Raw genomic sequence first — 17,954 nt, 5'->3', positions numbered from 1 at the left:
GCCTTTGGCAGCATGGGAGAGCCTTTAGTAGTATGGTGTTGGTAGTTATTAGTTAGGGTGAAGTGGGAAAGTGGTCAAGGGGATGAAGATCATACAAGTATATGTTTGAATATAGGGACTGTTTCATCTAAAAATTTATGTATGGTCTTTGCTATTTTGAGTTTGTTGAATATTGTCTAATTGCTTTCACTAAATGAAACAAATTAAAACGGGATAATGTCAAAATTTTTGAGGGGGCCAAAGTCATCTTCCAAATGATGGGAGATATTATCATTTATTTGTGAGTGAGCAATGAAAGAGCCATCTATGTTTTTGTTGTTGTTATTGTTATTTCTCTCTAATTAGATAGTATTGCAATTTGTTACTTCTACATTACCATTTTTATTTTGTTCTCAAGTTTCAACAGATAAGGTTTAAGTCTATAATCAAAGGAAGAGCCAATGAATAAAGAGGATATTATGTAAGAAGAGAATTATCAAGGGGCCAGAGAAATAGTACAGTGGGTAAATCCTTGCACCTGGCTGTGCCTGGTTAAATCCCTGGCTCTCCATTGCTCTCCAGAGTTCTGCCAAAAGTGGTCTCTTATCATAACATCAGAAGTAAGTCCTGAGCATTGCATCCCAAACCAAGATGATTTATTTAAACTAAATACAGATATCCAGATCCTCTAGCATAAATACATATAATTATAGCAAAATGAACCACCAAGTATATCTAGTATCTCTACTGAAGTTAATAACTTTTGTATCATCAGTGATAACTGGGTATTTGACAAATATTTGCTGAATGAAAACTTCCTTTAGATGCATTTGCTGAGATACAACCATTTGTGAGTGAGAATAGACGCAATGACTGAGGAAAGGTTTGTAAAGTAAGAAATGAGTGAGTGAGGAAGTAAGATCAATTAATTATTTTATTTTCAGAGGTATAGGTGACTTATATGAACTAGTCCATGCTACATGCATTGACACAAATAATCATTTGTTATTGTCAAATTACCAAACAGTGAAGTCACAATCTAAGGAAACTTGTCTAATTCAACGTAGTAAATTATTTTTTCTCACTTGTCTATATTGCTACTTGATACAGGTAAGTCTATAGATTCATATGCAAACATGGTATATGACAAAGAATAAAGAAATGAATCCCACCTTAGATTTAAAATTACCATCACCATCATGAGATGGTGCTTAAATAAAGATATTATAAAAATTATCATCACCAATCTTCTTAAACATTATTGTATGTGAAAAATGAAATTATATATCTATATATTTCTATAAAATCTACACTACTTCCATATCTATATTAAGTTTCTACAAAGGGCATTTGCCTTGCACATGCTAACCTAGAACAGATTGTGGTTCGATCCCCTGGCATTCCATATGGTCCCTCAAGCCAGGAGCGATTTCTGAGGGCATAGCCAGGAGTAAACCCTGAGTGTTACTGGGTGTGGCCCCAAGACCAAAAGCAAAAAAAACAAAAAAAGATGCTATAGATTGGTATTGGCAAGTTACTACTCACAGGTCAGATAGGGAATATTTACATATAATTGTTACTGGAAGATGAGTGTACACATGCTTTATGTATTGTTCACAACTGATTTCACCAAGATAGTGAAAAACAATAGTGAACTTTAATTATTGTGTAGAGGCTAACTAGTCCTAAATATGAAATCTATTCTACCTTAATTCTTCAGAGAAAATGTTTGCCCCTCACAAATATGCTGGAATCACTGTGTTTTTATTTTACTCATTGAGTACTAACAGTTAAGTTATTTTCAACAAATTATTATATATATGCAAAAGATAACCCTGTAGAGGGGCTGGACCATAGCATGGCAGATAGGGCATTTACTTTGCATGCAGACAAATCAATGTTTAAAACTTGGTCTCCCACATGGTCTCCCTGAGCCTGCCAGGAATGATTTCTGAGCATAGAGTCAGGAGTAACCCAAGTGCCACCTGGTGTGGCCAATAAAACACAAATACAAACAAAAAAGATGATCCTAAAAAAATAAAAATAAAAAAGATGATCCTGTAGAATCTGAAGAGTCCAGTATCTTACAAATATTGAAACATTTAAAATTTTTAATATTTTATTCTCCTTAAAAATCCGGAAGTCTGTAGTTTTTTTTTTCTCATATTTTCCTTTCTATTCAAATCTATCAAATGCTATCAGCAGTGTGAGCTAAATCTCAGGATACAAATTCATTTCTCCATATTACATATTACATATTACAAGTTCACTGACTATGTTGACAGTATAAAGATCAAGGTGTTTTTCTTGCCTGCAGCTCACTCAATTGAATACCCTAACCACATATAGTCTTTCACACACTTCTCAGGTCACTGGAGCACCAGGAATGGCCACTGAACAAGATTGAGTGTGGTAGCCCAGCCCCTCTTCAAAGGTTAATTAAAAAATGTTTCTGGCCGGAGAAATAGCATGGAGGTAGGGCATTTGCCTTGCATGCTGACTGACAGTGGTTCGAATCCCGGCATCCCATATGGTCCCCCAAGCCTTCCAGGATCGATTTCTGATTTGCCCCTCACAAATATGCTGGAATTACTGTGTTCTTATTTTCAGAAAGTAACCCCTGAGCACTGCCGGGTGTGACCCAAAAGTCAAAAAAAAAATCCACTAATAAACATTAAAAAAATAAAAGCTAATATTTTGAATCAGAATATGAAGGAAAGTTTATACGTTAGAAGAAAGAGACAGAAATAGAAAAAGAGAAAGGAAGGAAGGAAGGAAGGAAGGAAGGAAGGAAGGAAGGAAGGAAGGAAGGAAGGAAGGAAGGAAGGAAGGAAGGAAGGAAGGAAGGAAGGAGGGAGGAAGGGAGGGAGGGAGGGAGGAAAAGAAGGAAGGGGAGGAAGGAAGGGGAGGAAGGGAAGGAAGGGAAGGAAGGGGAGGAAGGGGAGAAAGGGAAGGAAGGGGAGAAAGGGAAGGAAAGGAAGGAAAGAAAGAAGGAAAAGAAGGAAAGGAAGGAATGAAGGAAGGAAGGAAAGAAAAGAAATGAAAGAGATAAAGAAAAAGAGAAAGCAAGAGAAAGAGGAAGAAAAAAGGAAGGCAGGAAGAAAAGAATGGAAAAAAAAGTGCTCCTTAAAAAAGAAACATTAAAATGCAGAGAAGACTAAAACATTCATGAAATGAAGAAATGATGAAATAAAGACTGAAGGAGGCTATTGATACAGTCTATCAAGTACAGACAAGTTTGCAACTTTGGAGTATTCTTAAAAATATGAATATATATTGCAAAGTAAAGTCGGTGATAATGGGTAATCAGATATAATACTATTAAGAGTGGCAGAGACGAAGTAAATTATCTTGTAAAATAAGAGATGACCACTTTTCCTGGAATGTAACTGAGAGCTTGAAGCTTTCTAAGCCGATAGAAATGAACTCAGAAAACAAGGAAGAAATTCCTCTGCATGAGGAATTCATTTTATGTTGTGGAGTTAAAATCCACGTTATAAAAATGTGGACCCTGGATTGACCTCATAAATGATCAAAATGGCAACCAGCTTAATCTGCTTATTTTCATTATTACTGGTAAACCAGGTTTTAGTTCCTGTTATATACCATTCATCAGGGCCTTGTACTCTTCAACAAACAGTTTCCAATTTGGACTATCAGTCATTCTGGGCATGTCATGGTCCCCAAAGACAAGATTCTTACAATTTCAGATCAGTCAAATGCTCAAGAAGTCAAGGACATCGACGAACTCAGTGGTCAAGTAGAACATAAACTGGCTTTCCTGAGAGTTCACATGCCAAAAGATATGAAACTAGTGTTCATTGGCCATTCAATAGGTTGTTATATGACCCTTCAGATTTTGAAGCTTGCTCCTGAACTCCCAATACTTTTAAGCCTTTCTGCTCTTTCCAACAATTGAGCACATGTCTGAATTTCCCCATGGAAGGATTGCCACTCCACTTATATGTTGGCTTCCTTATGCTCACTACGGTACTAGCTACATGTTACTGAAACCTTGTCCTACAATAATCAAGTCCTTAATAATTAAAATTTACCTTTTTAGTTATTGAATGTGGAGAATGAACATTCCAATCTATATTTACTTGAACCATTCTGCCTTGCCAATGTAGTTATCTTGGGGGCCAGGAGAAGTTGGAGATGGTAAAAAGAGACAACAAAATCATAAAAGAACATTTATCTAAACTTACATTTTACTATAAAACTATAGGTCATTGGTGTCCAATAGCTTTTATGAAGACATAATGAAAGAGAGAAAGAGAAAGAGAGAAAGAGAGAAAGAAAGAAAGAAAGAAAGAAAGAAAGAAAGAAAGAAAGAAAGAAAGAAAGAAAGAAAGAAAGAAAGAAAGAAAGAAAGAAAGAAAGAAAGAAAGAAAGAAAGAAAGAAAGAAAGAAAGAAAGAAAGAAAGAAAGATAAAGAAAGAAAGGAAGGAAGAAAGGAGAGGAGAGGAGAGGAGAGGAGAGGAGAAAAGAGAAATCTACAGTAGAGGCAAGCAGGGGGAGGGCAGGAAGAAAACGGGACACTGGCGGCAGGAAATTGTCTTAGGAAAAATAGAGAAAGTTATGAAACATCTTCTAGGAAATGTAAAAGACCAGCGAATGTTAATTGTATGTAAGGTCAATGAGGCTTATGAGATCACGTAGAAGATACACTCACGTTGCAGCCACAGGAAGCAGAGCAAGGGATCCAGGCAGTGAGTGACCCAGAGCAGCCTGAGAGGCAGAGCTGAAGACCAACCCAGGTTGACATCATACAGGCCTTGGCTGAGATCATCAGCATCAGACTGATCAGCAAGACAACTCACAATACCACCGGTCACTCCCCATGGCACACAGTGTGTCACGGACCATCGAGTCATCATTTGGTCTGGCCACTGGTAAGCACAGGCCAGACCTGAGCCAACCACAGGAGAGGCGCTATTTACATCACGCTCTAGAAGCTTCTGCAAGGTGTGTGGATTTTTGATCTCATCTATCTCATCTCCCTATGCTCCCTCTCCTGCTTCCAGAGCCTAGATGGAAAGACAGTGGCTGCCTAGCTCAAGTCTGTGCCTGCTACACTCACTTGCCGTGTGTGTGTGTGTGTGTGTGTGTGTGTGTGTGTGTGTGCGCGCGCGCGCGCGCATGCATGCACTAGGAATTGAGGACAGAATTCTTAGCCACATTGTGGTTCTTCTGAAAATCTTGCCGTGACTCATGTTAAAAGGAGCCTCTTTAAATCATTGAATAAGCACTATAAATGACTTCTCTATCTCTGTATTATCTTGATTAGAAAGAAATTATTTTATGGGGCCGGAGAGATAGCACAGTGGTAAGGCATTTGCCCTGCATGTGGCCTGGGACGGACAGGGTTCGATTCCAGGCATCCCATATGGTCCCCTGAGCTTGCCAGGAGCGATTTCTGAGCACAGAGCCAGGAGAACCCCTGAGCATCGCTGGGTGTGGCTCAAAAACCAACTAATCAAGTCAATCAATTAATAAACTGCTTACAAGAGAAAGAAAACTTTTATTAATGATTTTTATTTTGTCCCAAGTGTATTACAAATCTTTCACAATAGTATTTTAGGTACATAGTGACATTGAATCAGGGGCATTCCCACCAACAATGTTGTCCTCCATCCACCCCTGTTCCCAGCATGCCCCTCCTTTGCCCCTCCCCCCCCCTAGATTAAGTGGTCCCTTCTGTGTCTAGCTTGTTGTAGATTGAGTATCGATTCTGTTGTAGTTGGCTTTGGATTTGGTGTTTAAGTCTGATCATTTTTTATTTCTACTCAATGTTCATACGACTGTTTGGTCTTGGTGCCCTTCATTATTTCCCCCTCAATTTGTGAGGCAGACCAAGATGGTTCAAGTTATGTGGTTCTGTTTGAAGGTAAGAAAAAAAAGAAAAAAGAAAACGAAGAAAGGAGGGGCAAAAATTCAAACAAGCAAAAAATGGGAGGAGAACTTCTAGAGACTATAAAATTAGTTTAGGAAAAGAAAGGGAAAAAGGAAGGAAAACATAAAAATAATACCAAAAAATCAACCCCCCAAACAAAAACAAACAAACAAACAAAACCCCTGAAACTTGTGAGCCAATCTGTGAACTCGTGTTTTCTGAGTGCCAGAGACCCAGCCAGCAGGCTCTCTCCCTGAAATAGCCTGTGTATTTTTGCTTTCCTGCATTCACTTAGCTACTACAGGCCATGATGCCAGTGACTTGAGAGGATGGCTGTCTCTAGGAGACATGTTCCTTCCTTCAGGACACTCAGGCACTTTTCTGCTTCAAACCCCAAGCCCCTGAAGAAAGAGCCAGCTCTAATATGGTGTTGTCACCCATGGTGAGGGCTGGCTGCTGAGATTTTGTACTCTGGCACTTCTGTAGCCAACAGAGAACAGATAAGCACCAGAGTCCCTATGTCCAGAGAGGAAATAGGAGACTGAAGCCCAGCACAAGGGTCTCTGTTGGCATCTCTGTGGAGAGACCACAAGAAGCACAAAAGTGCCATAGCTTCAGCCCAGTCAGACTGTTCAGAATTCAGAATTCTTTCCCCAGCTTTTTTTTCAGCATTTTTATTATTCCATACTTCAAAAGTCTTTGGGCTTGTATTTATATCTTGTTACTTCAAGAGTTTAAAAATATAAAAATAAAATGATCAAGCAAAACGACTAGGCCTTACTTTCAGTTCAGCATTCTAAGTATAAAATACATTTTTTCTCCCTTTTATTTTATTTTGGTTTTGAGGTTGCACTTGGTGGCACTAAGGGGTTGCCCCTGGCTATGCACTCAAAAATTGCTCATGGCTTTGGGGGACCAGGTGGAATGCTGGGGATTGAATCCCAGCCAGACCTGGGTCAACTGCGTGCAAGGCACACACTACTGCTGCACTATCGCTCTGGCCCCTGAGATAAATTTTTTATAAATGTTTTCTCTGCCCTTGTAACCTTGCCTGGCCAATTTTCTGCGTGGTTGAGTAGAAGCAGACACTGAGAAGTTCTGACTCTCCTCAGGTTATAGTCTTTCTGGTAAACTGCAAATCTACTTGCTCAGTGCTTCTCTAAGAGAAGAGCTTGAAGTTTCATGAGGAATAGAAGGCTGAATACAAAAGGATGGGGTAAATTAAGGCATGTGGACACTGGAGACCTTGTGATCTGTGTGGCTTTGTGTTTTTTTTTTTTTTTTCTTTGTTTGTTTGGGAGTACAGCTGCTAGTGCTCAGGGTTACTCCTTGGCTCTGTGCTTAAGAATTGCTCCTGGTGGGTGCAGATTCATATACAATGCTGGGGATTGAACTCAGGTTGGCCACATGCAAGGCAGGCACCCTATTTACTATACTATCTCTTTAGCCCGTGTGTGATTTTTAAACTTTTCATCTGATTTTGCCTCAGTGTCCTCATTTATAAGAAATGTTTAATGTCAGGCTTCAGAACAATGAGGAATGTTTTGGTTTTTTTGGGGCCCAGGAGAGGGTCACACCTGGCAGTGCTCAGGGATTACTATCGGCTCTGTGCTCAAAATTTGCTCCTGGCAGGTTCAGAGGGGACCATATAGGATGCCAGGATTTGAACTACCATTCATCCTGGATTGGCTTCTTGCAAGGCAAATGCCCTACCAGTGAGCTCTCTCCAGCCCCTATGAAGAATGTTTTGAAAGAACTATGGTGATAAAGCTAAAGCAGTTTCTACACTGCCTGACAAAAAGTATCTTCTTGATAAAGATTGAATATAACAATTATTCTCATAGTAAATTATTCTTTTTTTTTTTTTTTTTGGTTTTTGGGCCACACCCAGCGGTGCTCAGGGGTTACTCCTGGCTGTCTGCTCAGAAATAGCTCCTGGCAGGCACGGGGGACCATATGGGACACCGGGATTCGAACCAACCACCTTTGGTCCTGGATCGGCTGCTTGCAAGGCAAACGCCGCTGTGCTATCTCTCCGGGCCCAGTAAATTATTCTTATAGTAAATAAAATATCTGAATTGATAAGGAGTGGTACAATCCATTTTTAAGGAGCATGTATGCCGGTATGTCCGAGAGCCCCATGCATGGTCCTTGCCAGAGATCTGATGTCACTGGGGATTTCTAGAGCCACAGGAAAGAGCAACTTTGGGGCCACGACCAATGCCCACATTTCTTTACATCATTTGAGGCCAAGAAGGAATCTGCAGACCCAGGCCCCATGGCTCTTACACCTTAATATCTGTGGTGACCCAGGGCCCTCTCTCTGCCTTCTGTTCTCAGTCAGCAGCTGCCAAAGGTTTATTTCCTTCATCTCATCTAGGAGTGAAGAAAGGAGACCATGGACACTTGACAACTTAATGCCACACCAGATTTCAGAGTCAGTGTTTTTGTTATTTAAGAAAATTAAAAATATTGGGACAGTTTGATAAACTTGAATGAACTCTATTAGCATCCCTGCTAATTAGACTTGGGTGTCAATTTTCTAACTTCAGAAACATTATGGTTTCTTATTCATAATGTTAGATCATGGAGAAGAAAGAAGATACCTGTTTGTACCAAAGGCTCAGTGATGTATCCAGGGCATGGGGTTTGGGTATTGATTTTCTCTCAAATGATTTGGAGGAAAAATAATGTTCTTTGTACTCTGCATTTTTCATGCTTAATTTTGAAACTAATAAAAATATTTATTTAAAAAAAAGAGGTGACAGTGTAAAGTTTCTTTCATCCAAATATGATATAACGGGTAATTTCTTGTTAATTGATTAAATTGTATAGAAGGCAAAGGCTTGGTAAGAATTTTTTGTTTGTTTTGGTTGCAAATGAGAAAAGCATCAGAAGAAACATCTAAGGCAATGTGTTCTTTTATTGAACAGTCAAGTCTCACAAATCCAAAGTTTATTAAATTAATGGATATCAGAATGACTGGATTAGTGACTGGGATTCTGATTCTTGTCTTCTACTCTTAAAGGTTTCTTTTTCCTTTACATTTAGTCTTGTCTTTTTCTCCATAACACTGAGTATGACAGTTGATAGTCTGTGAAATTTATATCAGGTATCTGAAACCACTGTAAAAAAGCTGATCTAAAGTTTTCTTTATTATCCCAGAGAAGAGAAAGTACTGGGGAAGAGATTTATTGGTCCAACTTGGGTCAAGCATCTGTCCTTGGGCCAGTCACCTTGAACAAGTGAGTGATGGTGATAATATTGTGCACCTGCCCTAACCGCATAGATGGAGAAACACTTAATTGCAAAGAGGAAATTGGCAGACAATTCCAAGTGACCACTGCATTATTTCTTTATCTTCATTTGGAAAATTTCCATGAAAAATAGCTCTGTCTGCAACATGAAGGATTTGGGTTGGAAAGGAATAAGACTATTCTGACATTAGAGCTTACTATACACTAGGATATGTTACTGATAGAAGCAGTATAATATCTTATCTTAGGTATTTATATAAATAGAAATGGTATCTCATCAGCTGAGATGCAGATGGGTTTTAAAATGGATTAGAAGCAAAAAATTAAGTTTGATGTTCCAATTCTTGACAAGGCACTTCCTTACTTATTATTAAATTCCATTCCCTTCTAGACTGTGCAATTTAGCAAACATTTATTAAATGCCCACTAGGTACAAAGCATTTGGCAAGAAATATTTCATATTCTATTCCATTGTGTTAAGGATGATAAGAAAATTGAAAATTAATATTATGCTGTTGAGTAAGACTTTTGTCAAGAAGGGATATATTAATTATTTGCGTGTTTTAATAGAAGTAAGGGATGGACAAGATATTACTTGAGTTAATCTACTTGCCTTGTAAGTAGCTGACACTAGTTTTATCCCAAGCACTGCTTGTGGTTTTTTGAAGAGTAATTTCTGAGCATAGAGTCAGGAATCAGCTCTGAGCACCTCCAGGCATTGCTCAACCTCCTGCCCCTGTATGAAAGAAAAGCAAACGAGTTATGAAAGAAATCAATTACAAGACAAAAAGTGGGGATCTTAATAGAGAAATAAGAAAACATTAGAAAGAATTAGCAAAATATTCATTGATAAATTGATGTTGGTTGATACTTAATCTCTGAATAGAGATAAAAAAGGGTTCATGGGGTCATCAAGAATTAACAATGATAAGGATCATAAGTCTGTGAAGCATCAACTCATCCTTTCAGATAAAAACTGTTGACCTATGGGCCAGAGTGACAGCATAGTGGGGAAGGCATTTGCTTTGCAGGCAGTTGGCCTGGTTCAATCCCAGGCATCCCATATATACCAGGAGAAATTTCTGAGTACAGAGCCAGGAGTAACCACTGAGCTCCAGTGGAGGTGGCTCCAAAACAAAGAAACAAACCAAAACCAAAAAAATTGTTGATATAAGCATGGAAGAACTACTAAGAAAAAAAACTAGAAAAGATAGATCGATTTATTTGTGGGGAACATTAATGCTAGTCTGGCTACACCAAAGATATATTCTGCTAAAGAGTAGAGCAAACATTGGAAAGGTGAATTAAATGCCATTGCAAAGTCTTATATAAAAATTCTGAGCAACTTAACTAATTGTAGAATATATGGAGGGAAATATTGGAGGGAGATGGGAGGGATGTATATATGGATATATTTTAATAGGTAAAATTATTTTTTGTTTTTAATATGCCAGATGTTTGTGACAGTTTATTTACCAATATCTATTTTCTTAAGACTTTGGGCCTATATTTATAGATGCATTTGAATCTCTGGTCAATCAAATACATAGATTATCTTTTATTTCATTTTACATATGAGGAACTGAATGGTTGGATTGCTCAAGGCCATACTTCTAGTAATTTGCTAAAATGAACTTTGGACATAGGATATCTAACTACAATACCCATGATTGTAATGTCGCTGTCTATAAATGAAACACAAAGAGGAAAGAATAAGAATGAGAAATACAAGAAGTTTAATCCTGTTAAATAGGAGTTAGTCTAGCCATGCACTACTGAATAATAAGATTCTTGAATTTTTATAGTTTGAAGCAACTATTATTTTATTAGAGTTCACAGTTTTATTAACCTGAAACTTGAAGAGAATTGACTGGAAAAGTTATTGTACAAAAAACTGACAGAGGATACATAGTAGCATTCATTCAGCTAGTAAATAAGCCATTCTATCTCAAAGGGATACAAAAAGTCTGCTCAAATTTCAGTTATCCTTGTTGAAGCTAACTGAAAGTCTGGGCTAAGCTAAATTCTGAGCCAGAGGCCAACATGTGACATCTCCAACAAAGTGTCCTCAAGGAGTCCATGGTGTGTGCTTGGGACTTGATATAAAGGCAATTATAATTTTGACTCTGTTGTTTCTGGCTTTAGTTCAACACTATGTTCATGATATTTCATACAATGCTTTTCATGTACTTATAATTCATTCACTCTAACTGAAATATAGGATCACTATTTGAGAATATAGCAAAATTTAATAGTCCATTTTATTAAAGCAACTAATGGGCATTTGGGTCATTTCCAATTTGAACTATAGTGAATAGTGCTGATATGAATTTTCATTAATGATTTTAGATGAGTTATGTCCACATTTCTGTGGAATATATATTTTGCAATAGAATTGCTAAATCATAGGCTATGCTTCTATCAGCATTAATATTGTAAAAATAATTTTACAGCTAATATTTTGATAAAATTTGACCCAGCCATTACCTATATCTCACTTTCCAATTAACTTCGTAATTAACTCTGCTTTTTTTGATATATTTTGGGTAATTCCTTTTTGATGATTTTATTTAAGTTTTCCTATTCTATTGAGATATATGTAATCTTTCAAAATTTACTTTGAGACTTTGACGTGAAAAATTCAAATGAACTTTAATTTCATATGACCTTTCTTGGTAACTTTTGATGGCCTTGAACAGTTTTTAGTAAAATGGAATTTAAACTATGTTACCCTGTCTGTTTCAATATAGGTCTAAAAATCTCAATATTTATGATTCTACAGCTCAATATAAAAATGGATTTAGATGACAAGTTTTGAAATTTGGATGCTTTGGAGGATTTCCAGAAATATTTCAATCTCATCTAATAATTTTAATTTCATAGCCAAAGATTAAATAAACTGAAAATGGCATACACTTTGGAACTAGTTGTGTTTTTGAATTAATTTTTACAAAGAGAGTGGTAAAATATCTATGATATATTTTTCCTAAAATATCTTGCTCAAGCTCTATTATAGTTCTTCATTTTAGTTCTAATACTTTACAGTACTATAGTTGGTAAAGTTATATAAGATGAAAAATATGACAATAGAAAATTTCTGAGTATGATTTTTAATTAGAATCACCTAGAAAAATTTAGCCAATATCTTCAGATATATAGAGGGATCTAGGCAAGAGAAGATGAAGGATGCAGGCAAGGTGATACAGTTGCTTAATGGGCCCAGTAGTGTTATATGTTTTTTTTTTGGGGGGGAGTGTCTCTGCATAATTCCCAGCACTACATCGTCCCTAAGCATTACCAGGAGTGATACCCAAGCACAAAGTTGGGATTAGTCTATCTCTGCCAGGCATGTCTCCCCCAATAAAAAGAGGATAGGAAAAAATAATATATTGAAAGATGTGTCTTCACTACTTTTATATGACAATTCTGCCAACTGGTAGTTTGACTTTCCATGGAATTTATACAAAATTTTTGTATCCAAATGAGAAATTCAAAGTGTATTTCCTTTCCTAAAGAACAAATGAGTTTTGTCTTAAACAGTCCCTTTAATAGACTTGCTGTATGGAGTAGTTTTTGTAACTCTCTAAAACCAGATTCTAAAATCCTCAAGGGCAAGGATGTCTCTAATATGTCTTTGTATTCTGCCTTCTACTTAGCACAGGGTGTGGAAATGTCATGTTATCCTGCTGATTAAGTCCATTAAGGATTCGGATTGCATAACTCCCCTAATGGGGAATGAAGAAGAAATGCTGCAAGTAGAGTTTAATGTTCTTGCAAAAAGCATCAACAGCAAATGTAGACGCCCTTTGGCCATGCACGAAATCCCAAAGAAAAGAGTGGTCTTTTTCCAACACTGTGAATTACCTTCACCTAATATGTCACTTCAGGGGCAGATGTCATGTGGTTATTTTCTCATAAATTCTTTTAAGCCTTAGTTTGAAATCACCAGCTGAGTTGGAAGATCCAAAGTAGGGCAAAGAGTTTAAAAAGAAGGATATAAGTTAATTCCAAGAAAACAGGTTTATCCTGGGTGAACTTCATCCATAGAACTGAGAGGAATTTACTCAACAGTTCATTATGGCTATGACTACAAATCCTACAAAAAATAATATTTATAGGAAGAGCTGCTTTTCTGTGTGCATAAGTTAAAACTGCTTAGTCACCGAAACTATACTGATGTCAAATGGACTCACTAAGAGTTCCAAACTAAGCTAAACAAGAAGATTCAGGGCAAAGGCATCTCTAATCTTACAGAGAAAGGAAAAGAGACAAAGCCAGATGTATTCAGAGGGATGTCATAGTGCTTTCATCTGCTTTGAATATGTTCTTAAAATACCTTCAGTCCAAAATATCCCAGGGCACAGTAGTGGATAAATGGCAAATTGCCTGCCTGGCAAACATGAAGGGAGGGCATGAGGTGATTAGATTCCCAGCACCACACCATGTACCCAGTAATGGAAATTAGACCACTGAATTTTCTAGTATCCCCAAGGTCACAACAAAGAGTGAAACTTCCAGAGCACAAGAGCGCCATTTTTGAAGTACCACAAAAAAGCACCATTAAGACCATTAATTCTTTTTTTTTTGGGGGGGGGGGAGGTCACACCCAGTAGCGCTCAGGGGTTACTCCTGGCTCTATGCTCAGAAATCACCCCCAGCAAACTTGGTGAACCATATGGGATGCCAGAATTCGAACGACCTTCCTTCTGCTTGAAAGGCAAATGCCCTATCTCCATGCTATCTCTCTGGCTCCAAGACCATTAATTCTTAGACTTTCAGCACTAGTGATAGTTTTCTGCTTATAAGGAAGAAGGACAATTTTTTAAGTTACATTTGCATCTTCACCTGGACATTAAGTATAAAATGTTCCCATATTGATACTAGTAGCAAAATTTAGTCCTAAGAACAGAATTCAATGTCTTAATTATCCCATTAATAAAAAAAAAGAATTCGATACCATAAAATTTTGTAAGTTCAGGAAATGATTTTTAATCTAAAGATATTTTACTATTTCTGTTTTAACTCTAAAGAGAAACTAAAGGACATTTTCCAGGATAAGAGTTGTAGAAAAATAAAAAATAAAAGTTGTGAGGTGTTGGGAATTGAGAAACACAAATTCTCCTACCTCATACCATACTTCTGTGACTATTCCCTTCAGGGCAAAATTTGTGAATCAAGACGTGGTCAGTAGAGTAAATGAATCGCCCAGAGGGGAAAGAAACTTATTCCAGGGAACAGGAACTCAAGCTTCATTGCACAGTGGAATCACCATTCAATCTTAAAAAAACAAACAAACAAAAAAAAGACATTTATCTCTTACCCTCATGCTGATTTTAGTGATCTGAGTGTTATCTGCGTATGAGAAATTTTAAGAGTTCTCCAGCAGAATTCATTTAGAAAAATTAAATAAAAGGTGAATGTATCCATTCATATTATTTTAAATATTTGCTGCATGTACTCTGTGTGGAGCTACATTCTGTATATTCAGTTAATACAAAAATTACATACTTTTATGCTTCTGATAGCTCATAGTTTAATGTTAAGGACAAACTAGATGAGAAAATAAATATAATGAAATTACAGCCCAATAATATAAAAAATAGTGTGATATACATATAACTAGGACTTTCTCCAAATAGAGAACTACACAGAAAAATAGAAGAGAGGAAGTCATATTTTGAAAGAAAATTTTAAGATAAAAAAAAACTTATGTTTGATTTTACTAAAACTTTATGAGGTAAGAAGAAAATTTAAGGTATGGGTTAAAATATTTTCCAATGATGCAGTAATAATTTGGATATTTATAAGTGTAACCAATCATCATCTGTGTATTTGCTGTCTGAAGTAATTAGCTAGCATAAATGAACAGTTATTCATTCTACTCATCTTTTCCTCTCTTTCTTCTAACCTTCCTTCCAACCTTCCCTCTTTCCACCAAGTACATACTTACATAATTACCTAGTTACCCAGAGAGGCCCCTATGTCTTTATCTACTGAGTTAGAGATTTTAATGTCATTTTAACCAATGACTTCCTTGCAAATTATTCTGGTTTTAAACCCACACATCCCTGAATCTACTCATATGTATTTTCCCTTTCCAATTTTGAGAACTCTGAATGTGTTAAAATAATTTCTTTTTATATCAAGGCATATTTAAAAGAAAAAGGATATGGAAAAAAATTGCAGCAATCACTATGTATTTCAATTTATCATATGTTTTCAAAACTGAACCTTAAGGTAAATATCTTAAAAAATCCAGTTAGTTCTAACAATTGTGTAAATAACAACACCACAGGAGCTGTTTCTCTTAAATGTTACTGTGGGGCTTCATTGCTGTGACAATTGGGGAGTTATACATTTATTCCCCAAACTAGAAAATGTCATTCAATATTCTGAAGTATAACCTTTATCTTTCATGTGGCCTTTAGTCTTCAGGGTAAATATGAACAGACAAGTGTTTGGATGGAATCATTTTAGCAAGGTAGAGCTGATCTGTATTTTTCTTTGACAAGTCTCATTACTTATTGTAGTAGCAGTCTCTAAATTTTCTTTTTGGATTTCTTCACATATATTTACCATTTCTCTGTCATGATCTCATTGTTATTAGAACTAAGTTGCTAAGTCAACATACTATTTTAGACTTGAACAAGTTAAAATCAACCCTGAGTTTTTCACTTTACACTGAATCTTTTATCACAATTAGCAGTATTTTAAGTAAATACTAAGTTCTTATAATTTTATATAGCAAAATAAAATTTGATGTTTGATTGAATATAAATGGCTTGAGAGTCCTTACTCTGCAAATTATTTTGCATGAATTAATTTTAACATTTTATTTTTTATACCAATACATTATAGTTTAATGACAGTTTTTCCTATTTATCATTTTATAAGCTCAAAAGTTTTATTTTTATCTGTTTCTGCATTTTTATTTCTCTTTACTATGAATACAGTATGTACTAGAGTATAAGCTGACCCGAGTATAAGACAACCCCCCTAATTTTACCCTAAAAACCTGGAAAACTTAATGACTCGAGTATAAGCCTAGGTGGAAAATGCAGCAGCCACTGGTAAATTTCAAATATAAAAATATATACCCAAAACAATTAAAATAATTGATAAATCAGTAGGTTAAATGTTTTTCAATATTTATTGCTAAGCCTGATCCCCTGGTGATAATCAAAGAACACAGCAAAATCAGCACTCAAGTGCCTAATCTCAGGTAGGTGTACCTCTGCCCACAAGGACACAGGGGCTAATTCCTGCCTGTCTTTGGATTAAAGGGGACTTTTTAAAAAGTGACACCTGAGGCTACTTCCTGATCCCTGGTGACAATCAAAGAAGAACACAGAAAAAGAAAAAGTGGGGCTTCTCTGCTTTGCTCTGCATCCATGCACTTCATATAGAACATGAACCCATAACAATGCAGAGTAAGAATCACACTACAAAGGTGGTAATGGGAAAACAACACAGGACAACAGCAAGCATAGAGAATGAAGATGGCAGCTCTGATGACCCAAAAAAATACCAACCACCTAATTAACCTCTCAAATAAGGAGTTTAGAATAGAAATATGGAAGAAGTTCATAGAACTCAAAGAAAGTAGACTGATCTAAACACACCACAAATATAGAAATCAAAAAACTTCAAACTGAAATAACAGGACTGAAAAATGCAGTAGAGGAAATGAAAAACTCTATGAAAAACTTCTCAAATAAAGTAACAGCAGCTGAAGACAGAAATAGTGAGCTGGAAGATGAGACGCATAATAACTCCAAACAGCAGAAGAGATTGGAAAAGAACCTTAAAGCAAATGATCAGACAATGGAAAACATACTCTAAGATTGTGAACAGATGAAAATAGAAATGTTCGATATTCAACAGAAACAACATCACAATAATTAGAGTCCCAGAAACCCAGGAAGAAAATCTCCAGGAAATATCAACATTAAAGAACATCATTACAGGGGCTAGAGAGAAAGCATGGAGGTAGAGCATTTGCTTTGCATGCAGAAGGATGATGGTTCAAATCTTGGCATATCAGATGATCCAGTGAGCCAGCCAGGAGCAATTTCTCAGCATAGAGCTAGGAGTAATTCCTGAGAGCTGACAGGTATGAACCAGAAAAAAACAAACAAAATCATTACAGAAAAATTCCCAGAGTTAAATACGCCATGCAACCAAGCCCTGCATGGCCAAAGATTACCAGCTAAAAGAGATCCAAAAAAAAAGCACCCCAAGACACATCCTAGTCACTATGATGAATCTCACAAATAGGGATAGAATACTAAAAGCAGCAAGATCAAAAAGGAAAATTACATTCAAAGGAGCATCCTTAAAATTTACAGCAGACCTGTCACAAGAAATCCTCAAGGCCAGGAGACAGTGGTGGGATATAGTGACAAAACTCAATGAAATGAATGCTTTGCCTACAATACTGCACCCAGCCAGACTCACCTTCAGGTTTGAAGAAAGTATATATGGCTTTATGGATAAACAACAGCTCAGAAACTTTACAGACTCAAAACCAGCTCTAAAAGAAAAGCTGAAAGGTCTAGTTTAAGGAAAGAAAGACCAACAGATACACCAAACTTCTATACAAAGAAGATACTAAATCCCATGACAATTATCTCTCGCAATGTTCATGTACTAAATGCACCTGTTAAGAGACACAGAGTGGCTAAGTGGATCAGAGAGATGAATCCAACATTTTGCTGCCTACAAGTAACACATCTGAATAATCAAAACAAATAGACAAAATCAAAGGCTGGAAGAAAATCATCCAAGCAAACAACACCCTTAAAAAAGCTGGAGTGGCCACA

At 36.6% G+C, this 17,954-nt stretch overlaps 1 protein-coding gene and 1 pseudogene across 1 annotated transcript in view; both read left to right on the top strand.

The window, feature by feature from the left end:
* MACROD2 (mono-ADP ribosylhydrolase 2) overlaps nt 1-17,954 on the top strand; it is a 2,173,194-nt gene that overhangs the window by 1,641,309 nt on the left and 513,931 nt on the right. The window lies entirely within an intron of this gene.
* Nucleotides 3,401-4,242, top strand: LOC126010892 (lipid droplet-associated hydrolase-like; annotated as a pseudogene).

This window comes from Suncus etruscus, chromosome 6 (assembly GCF_024139225.1).
Source record: "Suncus etruscus isolate mSunEtr1 chromosome 6, mSunEtr1.pri.cur, whole genome shotgun sequence".
NCBI lineage: Eukaryota > Metazoa > Chordata > Mammalia > Eulipotyphla > Soricidae > Suncus > Suncus etruscus.
This window is presented reverse-complemented; position numbering and strand designations above follow the sequence as displayed.